The sequence below is a fragment of the Manacus vitellinus genome, unplaced genomic scaffold (assembly GCF_001715985.3).
Source record: "Manacus vitellinus isolate BGI_N305 unplaced genomic scaffold, ASM171598v3 scaffold_14_pilon, whole genome shotgun sequence".
Taxonomy (NCBI): Eukaryota; Metazoa; Chordata; class Aves; order Passeriformes; family Pipridae; genus Manacus; species Manacus vitellinus.
Genome location: NW_021939063.1, coordinates 10,451,058 through 10,462,690, shown reverse-complemented (window position 1 = coordinate 10,462,690; position 11,633 = coordinate 10,451,058). Strand labels below are relative to the sequence as shown.

Genomic DNA, 11,633 nt, shown 5'->3' with positions numbered 1-11,633 from the left:
ACAAGGGGTAATGGTTTTTGAAGTAAAAGAGGGTCGATTTAGATTGGACATAATGAAGGGTGCTTCACAATGAGGGCTATGGAATACTGGAACAGAGTGCGCGGAAATGTGGCAGATGCCCCATCCCTGGGAACATTCCAGGTCAGGTTGGACAGGGCTCTAAGCAACCTGATCTGGTTGAAGATGTCACTACTTGCTGCACTAGCTGGACTTTAAAGATCCCTTCCAACCCAAACCATTCTATGATTCTGTGAGTGTACAAGTTTCTGGACATCTCCAGGAGATAAGCAATTCCCTGGGGAGGTGCAAGTCCCTGGAGTTGTTTGAGGAATCCCAGACTCTTTCCCTGCTGCATGCCCTCACTCCTGCCCCACACCCTCACACCTGCCCCTTTCTACCTGCCTGAGCTTGACAGGGTGACTTCCAGCATGATAGAAAGTATCAGGGTTTGGGATGTGTTCCCCTCCACACACCCCCACCATTGTTATTACAGTCATTACTAGTTTTTAATATAAATACATATATTAATTTAGATATATATATATATACACACACAGTATAGTTATGCAATACTTGGCATGGATCATGTTCAACCCCTGCAGAGATGAAGCCCACCTGAGGAAGCTCAGAGTGGTGCCAACTGCTGCAGAACTCAGTGGTTTTTCAAATTCAGTTTTTTCTTTTTTTCAGATCCTTGGGAAGATGAAGTCCAGGATACCATAATGCAGTCTTGGGACAACAGGTCTGTGCACCCTTTTCTGAGGGCACATGGGACAGCACACCATTCCTACTCTCTCACTGTGGATCTCACTGCCCCACAAGGAAAATGAAGTATTATTTTCATTTTATGGTGAAACTGAGGCACAGAGGGTCAAACCAAATGCCTGTGGCAAACCAAGGTGCAGTCTCATCTCTCTTCAACTCCAGCTCAATTTAAACTGGCAAAAATATCCTCCATCTGCATTTCTTCCTAATTGCCAGTAATACATTCCACATCCTGGCAAATGTAAACCACTCACTTTCCACGAGGGCATTCAGCCTTAAAAAGTCACTGCAAGAGGGCCTGGCAACAACACAGGGGTGACCCCACAGGTGTGGCCTCACTCCAGGGGAACAGCCAAAGGACCCGGGAATGCTGAGGGCTCTGCTTTCATGCACATACCTCTCTCTTCCTCTCCACATTGTCTCAATGAATAATGCATGAATACACACTCATCACAATCCTAGATACTATATTTATACAAGTACATCAGGGCCAAATTCTGCATTAGTGTAACTCCACTGACGTAAAATGCATTACATTTGTAAAAATGTTGGCCTTAAATATTTTTACCCAAAATAGATGTTTGGCAAACCTTGCTTTACTGCTTTCTGTCAGTTAAAAACCCCTTGTTTCCTGAGTAGGTGAAGTTTAGCTTTGCAATGCCTAGAACATAAGATTTAGATACAGCTAAAACCCAAGCTCTCAAGATTGGGCTTAAATGGGATTTGAATTGTTGGCTGTACAGATATGAAATTCCCTAACCATGAAAATAACCAAAAGTTGCAATCTTGATTTTATCATTATTATAACCTACCTAGGCATTGGGACACATTATAGAGGCTTCTCTAACTTATGTTTTTCCACTTGCAAAAGACATTGTATTTTAGTTACAGTAGTTCCCAACTTCCTCTGAATTGCTGGAGAGGTACTGAAGTTCCATATTTACTTTATTTGGAAATAAAAGGGTATGTGTCCCAGTTCTGCTTTTCCAGTTTCATCCATTTTACTGGGCTCACAACCTTTTTGCTTCTCTAAAAGCACCGCTCAGGTCTGCGTCCATTACCCACTGTGCAGCTGTAAGGCTGCACTGCTGGCTGTTGTTGAAGCTAGAGATACAAGGTGAGATGTCTTCTGTGGGATCAAGCAGATCCAAACACGTGCTGCTGCTGGAGAACATTCTCAGCCAACTTCCCTTGTGCCAGCACCTGCCCTTGTGTGGCTGTGCGCTGAGATGGAGGAGGGATCTCATGCTTTTTCATGTCTGAAGAACCCTACAGAGCATCTTATCCTTTCAATATAAGGCAACAGTGACCACTGCGAGGTGAAATGCAATGGAAAATATCAGGAAAGTGTACTAAGCAGTCTGTGTTTCTCCCTGAGATTTCCTTGGGGGAAAACTAAACAAAAAGTATTAACAATGCAGGCAGGCAGCACACAGCACCTGGGAAGTCAGCCCAGAGCATCCAGGATGAACCCCTGACCTGAGCTCACTCACACACTGTGTGACAAGTTCTGGATGTACCGAATTTTTTACGTATGTCCAGGTCCCCTTTGCCATGCACACAAAATCCACGGGAAACTTCAGCACAGCCCTTGAGTGTAGGTTCAGTGACTATGCCTTAGGCATTCCTGGGTGTCCAGCACTTTGGGAAAACTGCTGCCCTGACCAGGATATTGGGCATCAGTACACCCTGGACAAACATCCAAAGTCCTCTTTTTCTGCCCAGGCAAAATTTCTAGGCAGAGAAAAAGCACACATTAAAACCAAACAAACAGGTCATAAGACAGCACAAGTTCTGATGCCTCACTTCAGCACAAACCTGTCACTGTACAACAGGGGATACACAAAAGTCACTGTCACTTTGTGCCCCAGTCTGGGGTTGTCCTTGGTGAAGCCTGTCCACAGTTTCATCCTCTACAGCATCTTTCCTGAGCAGAATTCATCAGAGAAATTTCCTTTCCACATTGTTTTACCCATGAGTCTACTGGGACGGTCCTGAACTGCAGCCCTGGTTTTGGGGTCTGCTGGCACAATTTGGGGCTTAAGCCTAAGAGAGAATTAGAGAGTACAGTGGCAGGTGCCAGCCTCTGGGCTGACTCAGCCACTTCTCCATCCCTCCATGATCTCTGAATGCACTTCTCAAGCTGTGGACTGATTTACTGGTTAATCCTTCGGAGCCCCATGACAGTGAAAGCAAATTGACACACAGCTAAGTTTTGCTCAAGGTTTTGGAAACACTACAAGCCTTTATTAGCAGCAGGAGAAATGCACAGATCTAGACAAATATAATTATTTCTGATCCCTTTTTTCTGCCAACTTTTCATGAGAACCAGGAATGACTGTTGGGCTGAGACAGGCTTTTGGAAATGAGTTTTTGTGCAGCTGTGACTGATGTCTCACATCAGCATCTTTCATTTTGTAATGCAGCACAACTGAGCCCCCACTACCTGCTACAAAATACATCTGTCTTTTCCCTTGTCCAATCCTTTTTGTGCATCACTAAGATTTCCTTCCCTCTGTTCATCTCTTCAACAAGTCCTTTGAAAATCTATTATTACTTCTGTCCCTTGATATTAGTTGGGGATTTTCCATTCTTTTTTTTTTGCCACCTTTCAGGAGAGAACTTCAGTCAAACTGGTTGCCCTGCTCAGAAAAGCTTTCTAGCATTCCCATAGCCTAGTCAAACACTGGGGATAACATAAGGTTAAGGTCCTTTTAACTGGCTGTTGTCTGAGGCTAAAGATCTAGTCAGGAAAGGCAAATAAATCTCAGTATTCAAGCTTTTAAAAATTTCCCTGGAGATAATAATTACATTGCTTTATAAAGTTAAAAAGAAACCATAGGCTGAAGCTGTTCCCAGGTTGTTTTGTACCAAATAGCAGAGACCCATTAAAGGTGGGAAAGGCAGCAAAGGGCTCGTCCTTTCAAAGTTCAGCAGCTTGCACCTAAGAATTGTCTGGCTCTGCCCACATGTTGCCTTTCCATAAGTGCTGTACAGAGGCTAGTTTTTCCTGCCTCAAGTTTTCCCATCTTTTGTACATTGCCTGCACAGTTCTGCGTTACAAATTACTCCTCATTTTTGACAACAGTGTTTGGGCTTCATGGATGGGCAAAAAGAGGGATTGTGTTGCATCGGGTGAGTGCTTTGCTATCTTTAGAGGTCACCCGTGGTATTTCTGCCCCAGCCCTTGCTATTTCCCATTTACTGCAGTAGCAAACTATTAGTAATCCGATGAGCCAACCAGACACCTGGCAAAACAAGGGTTAGTCAGGCTGAATTGATTACTCACACATTTCCATGTGATTTACAAATCAAGGTTGCTCTTTTCCAATGAAAGAAGCAAAAATAATCAAGCGGAGAAAAAATATTAAAAGGAAGTTCAAATTCTATTTGGGGATTTTTTATTTTTTTTTAAATTAGTCTCCTGCAGATGGATCCCTTCCATGTGCCACAAAGCTGACAGTCACATCCAGCTGAGCTCTACTGGGCTTCATCTGTCAGCACCAGAACAGTTACGTAGGCACAGAGGAAATAAAAAGGCCTGTCAGACTCTCCAGTAATGTTATGATCACTTTAACTTAGCAGTCCTTGACACTCATAGATAAGGACTGTAAGTTCTCTCGGTACTACAGAAATATTGACACAAAGAATATGTTTATGCCTGGCTGTGGCTCTGCAGGACAAGATGGAAACAACAACAGCAGTCTCAGGACTTAATTTCTTTGGCTTTGCAAGGGCATCTCTGCTGCAGGGCCAACTGTTTATTGATTTTTCTTTTTTTTTTTTTCTTTCTTTCACAGGTTTGGAAATTATGTTGTCTTTTCAAGTCAGAATCATAGGCCTAGGGGGAGATAAGTTGGAAGAAACTCATTTTAGGACTTAAATGTTAATGCTCCTTTGACTATTAAAGACAGTGGGGATCTGGGGAGAATTTCTGATTTTCTCCCGAGCTTTCTCTTCATTAATGTAGTGAGAGAGAAAACATCAGCTGACTTTCTGGCTGCACTTCTCTAGGCCATTTTTAACCAGGTCCAGCTCCAACCTCGGGTTTCCATGCTCTGCATTTTAATCTACTGGCAAAGCACCCACAAGCAGAGCTGTCTGTGCCTGCTGACATCATGAACATCCAAGGGAATCAGACCACCTTCTGCAGGGATAGGGGTGTGCTGAGTGTGTGATAGACAAGTTGTCCCATCACTGCCTCCTCTGGAGAGATGAAGCACAAGAGCTGGGGCTCAGCTGTTTAAACCCCTGTCCTGAAGATGCACAGAAGCCAATGCCTTCGATGAGACACACAAGGCTCACTGCAACAGATTCAAGAGCACAGGGAAGAGCCTATTCCAAGCTACCTCTCATGAAGATGACTCAGGGACAGGAGGTCTGTAAATGTAACAAAACCCACTGGCTCGCCTTGAGGAGATTCAGCTCCTATTTCTGCTAACCCAAGTTTAGGAAAGCAAAATAGACTGGAAGATGTACAGGAAGAACTGGGCCAGGATGAATGTTGGCTCCAGTTCAGAAGTGGATCTGTAATAAACTGTATTCCCCTGCCCTCTCCTGGAAGGAATACGCCAGAGCTGGGTGCATTTGTGCAGGATATTTGTGTTGAGCACTCTGGGGAAGTGACTCAAGGTGGTGAAGGAGACGGTGATTTTGAAGACAGTGTTTACAGGAATAAACAACTATGACCATATTGTGTCCATCGTGCACTGCCAACACCACATCTGCCAGAGAAACTGGCACACCTCGAGCGAATTTCCATGTTTTCAAGGAAGAGCTGCCTGCCTGTCTGGCCATTTGCATTGAATTGGGAAACAGAGAGGGTGACCCAACCGATGGAATTCAGAGCCTCTCTCTCGCCTTAAATAGGAAACACAAAGCCCACATGAAAACCCCAGTAACCTTTGCTCAGGGAGCAGCAGAGCATTGCCAGGTCAGAAACGCAGCACCATGGCACCGACAGACAGTGCTCCTGTGGGCACCAGGGCGGAACAGGCAAGTGGGACCCCATTGCTTGGACAGTGAATTGGTGAGAGCCCAGCAAGGAGGTTGACTCAACCTCTTTGGAGGTTCTAGAGTAGAGACAACACCAAAGTCCTCAAAATCAGGAAGATCCAGGTCTGGTGTCAGATCCTGAACCTTCTGCTGTGATGTTACCGTTGACCCTACAGGCACAGAGTTCAGTGACTATGATCCATTTACCTAGATTCACACACAGATATGTTAGGAGCTTTTGCAAAGCTTCTTGCTTTTCCAGAGCCAGAGGAACTACATTTTTTTTTTTCTCAACACTGAACAGCCAAAGCATTACTAGTCCTGTCCTACAAAGGACTGATTAGCAAATCGCTGCTGTTGAGATAATAGTGGGAGCAATGAACCACAAGACTCAAATGTAGAAACTATAAATAAGTCTCTGGTTCAACAGTTACCGCACAAAATTATGGATCAGGACCTCTGGAAGTGCAGGATCAACCACATGTCCACTACATAACCTCACAAGTGTCTCACATACTTCCAGGTTATTTTGCAGTTGTGTTCCACCGTCTTTCTAAACCCAGCAAAGAGTTATGCAAAGAGGTATCCTTCAACATGTCTGGTAGGTAGATCACTTCTGTCCAGCTGGGGTGCCCCCAGCCTAGAGGAGAATGAGACCGTGCATTGTAGACAGGCTGTGAGCAAATGCTGGTGGGGACATTATCTTTTAAACCTTGACTAACTGCTCTGCCTTCATGATGGGGGAGTCTCTGAGAGCAAAACAGGCACTACATAATATCTTAAGCAGTTCCATAACTGGTTTCTTTCCCTGCTCCACCCAAACTTAAGTCCCATTTTCTGGGTTTGAGGTACTTTCAGCACATTTCTTTACTCTCTCCTTCACCCTCTTATCAAAGAGATGAACTTCAATAAAGTTCAGCTCCAGCTGCCTTAAAAAGCAAGAAGGTTTGTATTTCCTGCTTCAGTACAGGGGTTAAGAACAATGTGTCTGTTCAACACAGAAAGAGATGTTAAATGAAAGTTGAGTTATATCCCTCCTGTGACTAATGTTCTAGCTTGTTTTCTAAAGTTAATTTTTCATACACTTTTTTCCCCTTCTTGTTCTTTCTTACATTTGTCCAGACTCCCGTGTTCCTGAGGGACTAATTACCCACTCAGCAGTTACTCTGAAGTCCAATTGTAATAGCTGGCAAAACTCTGTTCTTCTATGCAAGCTTTTAAAATAATTCCTCAATTTATTTCAAACAGCACCACTCTCCAGAGCTTCTTCCTAATTTGGGTTGCCCTGAACTGAGATTCATTTCACTGCTGTTGAGAGCTGACTGCTTTGCTTGTCACAGGGTAAATACTTTCAGCAGAATAATTAATAATAAATAAACACTCAAGGTCCCCTCCAAACAACTAGATTGCTCATATAAAAAATTATCCATTGTGATGCAAGCCTCTGTTTTCTCATCTAATGCATCCTTAGTAACAAACTAAAACCACTGATTCAGACCTGGATTTTTCTTCTTCAAAATACAGATGTGATCATAGTAAGTGTTTTCATTCACACTTGTCAAAAAATTGGGGGGAAAATTACTCATACATCCTGTGATCTAAAGATGCCCATGTTCTAATTCTGTAGGTGTCTGGTAGTAAAATATTCACCCTTGCTGATTTCACAAGCAATAACAGAGAGCTAAATTCAGATTACTGGCTTATATTTTTTCCCCCACAAACACTGCTTGAGAGGAAACCATGTCCTTTCCCAATCCTGCTACTATTTAAATGTCTATACGGCCAGAAGAGACTCGCCTCATCTCCTTGCTGTGCAGTTTCTCCACCTGTTCCCTAAGGATAATAAACTTGACAATATACAATCCTGAACAAACTGATGTTCATAGAACAGACTTCAACTGTCTGGTGAAGAATATATAGAAAAAAGATTATGAGAAAGCTTTTTTTTTCAGGACAACAGAGTTGTGCAAGCAGCACAGGGAATATAGCAGCTCTTGTGGGAAGAACCTGTAATCTCTGAATGGAAGAGAACATCACATCTTATTTAGAGATTTAATTCTCCCATAACCTCTTCTTAATGACATGCTAATGCATTTTTTCCTAGAGAAAAGATATCTCTAAACATTTGCACATCACCCAGTCTTTGTCCAAGTGGACCTGGGATCCATCTGCTGCAGAGGATGATGCAGCAACAGCCCTCAGCTCTAAAGCCAATTTACCCCAATGATTGGGCAACATTTAGATATTTTTGCTTAGGCTTGCATTTAACAGTGACCATCCCGTGCATCATCTCTCTTATTATAGTGAAGCACTGGTCATGCAAACTTGTCAGAGTTAGCTGAAGTTCATTCTGGTGATTTCCTTTGGATTTCTTGTCTAAATATCACAGTCCCTGAGGTAAATACTGGACAATTTCTGCCCTGCAAAGTGTGAAGCATTGCCATGCCAGCCCTTCTCCTCACAGCCTTCTTAAGACAACCAGTCAAGAAAACTACTTTTGCTTTTACACCTAGAAATAAACTACCAAAAGAAGACAGAAAGGATGTTGGTTCTGAGATGTCAAATTTTTCACTTCCAGCATGCAAAGTCTGGTATAATCACAAGTATAAGTTATTTGCTGATGGGACCCACAGCAAACCAACACAGCAGCACCACTACTAACCTGGAGTTTCACTGGTGGGCTCAGCAGAGGCTAAAGAAATCAATTGCAAACTCTGAATCTTTTTGTCAAAATTGATCTGGTAATTAAATATTTACTTTCAAGACTTGTCTCAGTCCTATTTCCAGCTCAAAATTACAGATTTTTGAGAAATACCTTACCTCTTCACCTACATGCTAAAAACCAATCTCTTCCATTTTTGTAAGGCTAGCAATTTTTTTAATACAATTTTCTACATCTTATATTTTTTCACTTCATGAGCCATCAAAAATGTTCCTCTTAATGTAGCAGTCTCACTTTCACTTTCCCCAGGCAAGTCTCTGGGAGCAGCTACCACCAGCAGCCCTGAACTGCCTAAAGGAGAGGATGCTGTGCACAGCCCCAGGCATGCTGGAACTCCTCCTGTTGGATTGACAACTTGGAAAATCCCAGTATTTCCAAAATCCAAACTTGGGAGCTGTTCTTAATCTGCCATCAGCTTTTTAAGAAGAACCTAAGAACTATCTGGGCATTCATAGAAAAACTGAAAACGTCAGACGCTCCTTCCTTCCCCCTGACTTACGTGCAGAACTGTCAAAATGGACCGTGGCTTGGGCCAGCACACTGTTGAGAGGATCAGAAACAGCATTTCACCAATCTTGGGTTGGATTAGCCCACTTCAGACTGGGTCTGGCAGATGTGAAATGTCAGCAGCCACTTCACCAGTGGGTAGGTCCAGCAGGGCACAGGCAATGCTTGCAGTGGTGCCAGGAGGTCACAATGAATCACATCCTGCTGAGCAGCACAGGGTGCTTCCCAACCTGCCTGCCCTGCCACAGCCCTTGGGGAGTGCAGAGGCTGATGTGCCTCAGGGAAGTCCTGCCCCAAAGATGTGCCAGTCTCTTCCTTCCCTGCAGCACTGGGAAACCTCCCCTGAGGCAAACAATCAGGTGTAGCAGTGTGTGTCACCCTATTTCACCACGGCTTGTTGGGTACAAGCGGAAGCCACTGTTGCTCTTGCCTTCTCACAAGCATCCAAAATAGCTGCTGATAGGTAACTACTCCTATCCTCCTAACCAGTGCCACAGAGATGAAAGACAAGCCACATCAGGGATTTACTGGCACCCCCTGCTGTGCTGCCTGCTGCAGCTCCATGACAAATGACATTGGCTTGTGCCAGCCAGTATCCCAAGAACGGGAAAAAGGCTGCGAGTTTGACAGTATTTTACCTGTTCACGGGTCGACAATGGAGGATTCTCCTTTTAAAAATCAACTCCCACTTACTTTCAGCTGGAGGTTTCTGGAGCAGCAGGAATTTGCAAGGAAGAAGGGCCAGGTGTGTAAGCAGATCTCCACCACGCAAAGTGGCAGGGCCCGCCTGTGCTGCCAGTGGGTGACCCATTAACCACCCTGCCGGGGCAACCTCACGCGCAGCTGCGGCAGTGGCACACGGCCAGCCCGGGCCCTGCCAGCCCAGAGAAGAGGGACAGTATTGCAGCCTTTGACGTCATTCCAGAGGGATCAAGCTCAGACATCTGTCCCAGTCAGAGATTGCGCATGGCCCCCCCAGAGAACAGACACATTGTGCAATGCCAAAACAGACTTTACCAAGGAATCGGGCACATCCATGCCTGACAGCAACGCAGCTCAGCGCCGTCAGGATCAGCCTTGAGTGGGTAGAAACGGCAAGAGTTTGGCAAAAAAAAATGATGAAAGTCTGCTCAAAAAGCTGTTTAATAATTTGCCTTCAGGCAAAAACATTTTAAAATAGAGGGGAGTCACTGTGCAGCAGCAAAATGATGGCAAAAAAACCCTGTTTGCCTTCACAAGCAGAGCTGTTTGCATGGGGTATAGGAGAGGGTTTCTTGGACTTTTTCTTTTTTTGGGGGCTTTACCTAGTACAAATGGGCTTCGAAAAGAGAAATAAAGGATGCAAATATTCCAATATCAAATATCAGTAAGCATGAGTGTGTGGAGATGTTTAGGTCTTCTCTGGGTAAGAGAATCAATGAAAATTCATGAGAAAGCCAGAAGATGGTGATGCTTTTGGTGATGGTGGGAGGGAGAGAAATCAGAGCACACAAAAAGGCTCCAAGGCAGCCAAAGGAACTGGACACGGGCAGGAACACAGAAAGCCCCAGGCCACTTGACTGGATGCTTGGGGCAAATGTTTCAACGCTGAACTCACGTGTGGGATGTCACCTCCAAGGAGAACACGAAGGGACAACATTTCTGTCCAGGCAATAGAAAATGAGCAATAGAGGGACCACTGGGTTCAAAGGTGGGCCAAAGAATCAAGAGTTGGAGGTTTTTCAGAAAAGGAACGAGTTCTGTTTTTCCCATAAAGGGCTGAACAGAGCTGCTGGTGGATCTGCAGCCTGTCGGGGCAGAGCCAGACCAAGTCCAGGCATCCCGGCTGAGGCTCAGCTGTGCCATGGCTTTGCTGCAAACCAGCGACGGGAAGGTGTCCCAGTCATCAGAGCCCAGTGGGTGCAATGAATCCTCGTAAAAATACAAGGCAGCAGAAAAGCTTCAGCAACCCAGAACAAGAAGTGCAGAAAGCAATAAAAATGCTGAAAGAAATTGTCTTGAGCAGAGGCTCCTGAGCCGCACTGGAAGGCAGCCTCTGTGTGGGACAGGGCCAGCCTGAGGAGTTGGCAGTTCTCGACCCTCTTTTGGAGCCCACTGAGACCCAGACAGGAGACAAAAAAATTTTGTCAGCTCAATTACTGCCGCCTCCTCCTCCCTCACACCCACTTTCGAGAGGAAAATGTGCCAGGAGCCTTCTTTGGCTACCTTCAAGCCCACAGACCTGCAGAAGAGCCACGCGGGCTGCTTTGAGGGGCCGTCTTGAACAGCCGCACTTTAATGGAGCTGCAGGATTTACCTCCTGAAACGAGATCAAACTGTGACCCAGGATGAGCGTAGCCCTAAGTCCCAGGTCTAACATAGTGTTTGGGGAGTGGGAGGTAAATCAGGCAAACTGCTAGAGGTTCACTGGGCTTGGCTCATTGCAATGTTATATATTCAGAGAAACTTAAAACAGCTTAGATGTATTGTAGCAGTAGAACTCCTTGCTTCACCATTTAACAGTGTCAAAGGCAGAAAGTTTTTTACAAGATGCCAGAAAAAGTATCAAGAAAATAAAAAGAGCCTTTTAACTAGTCCCTTGAGAATGTTTTAGCCATAGGCCAGGCTAAGAAAGCACCGAAAAGTCTACAGGAAACTAAATACG

At 44.7% G+C, this 11,633-nt stretch overlaps 1 protein-coding gene across 1 annotated transcript in view; it reads right to left on the bottom strand.

The window, feature by feature from the left end:
• KLF15 (Kruppel like factor 15) overlaps positions 1-9,649 on the bottom strand; it is a 25,832-nt gene extending 16,183 nt beyond the window's left edge. The window contains exon 1 of the mRNA XM_018068454.2: positions 9,628-9,649. The gene's annotated coding sequence lies outside the window, so the exon portion shown is untranslated. The remainder of the gene's footprint in view (positions 1-9,627) is intronic.
• Positions 9,650-11,633: the final 1,984 nt, after the last annotated feature.